Source organism: Buceros rhinoceros, unplaced genomic scaffold (assembly GCF_000710305.1).
Source record: "Buceros rhinoceros silvestris isolate BGI_N320 unplaced genomic scaffold, ASM71030v1 scaffold38289, whole genome shotgun sequence".
Taxonomy (NCBI): Eukaryota; Metazoa; Chordata; class Aves; order Bucerotiformes; family Bucerotidae; genus Buceros; species Buceros rhinoceros.
The window spans coordinates 10,266-10,840 of NW_010431735.1; the positions used below are offsets into that span (position 1 = coordinate 10,266).

At 53.7% G+C, this 575-nt stretch overlaps 1 protein-coding gene across 1 annotated transcript in view; it reads right to left on the reverse strand.

The window, feature by feature from the left end:
• LOC104499935 (putative olfactory receptor 51H1) overlaps positions 1-575 on the reverse strand; it is a 4,924-nt gene that overhangs the window by 2,419 nt on the left and 1,930 nt on the right.

Sequence of the window (575 nt, forward strand, 5' to 3'; positions counted from 1 at the left end):
CTGAGGGATAAAATCTCTCTGAATCTGAACCGGGGGGTGTGGGAGAACTGGGAACAGTGGGAGAGGTGACCGAGGGTGTAGAGAACCTAAAGCCGAGGAGCTGAAGACCCGCCTGGGCTCCCATGGAGAGCAAAGTCATCGCAGAAATCAGCTGACACCTCCCAGTACTTGAGAGACAAAGGACAATCATCCTCGTCACTTTTCAGGGTGGCTTTTCCTGTCAAGCCCATCTGTATATATCAGATGAAAACTGATATTTTCAAAGCAATTGGCCAATTTAGCACTTTTCTAATGTGCTGGTTTGATCTTTCTTCCAGAGACTTTAGTAAATTCCCATTTTGATGCAAATCCTCAAATAAATTGTTCTTGAGGGGGGAAGAACATCTCTAGTCTGTCACCCACCCCGCTCTTACCCCGGTGACAGCAGGGGAGGCGGGCTGGGGGCCAGGAGCAGCCCCGGCTGTGTGCGCTGCTGCGGGGCAGGGGGCAGGGGCTGTGTTTAACGCAGCCACAGCAAACCCCACAGGTCTCACCTGGGGAGCCACAGCGGCTTTTTTGGTCGGCCGGGGGGGGGG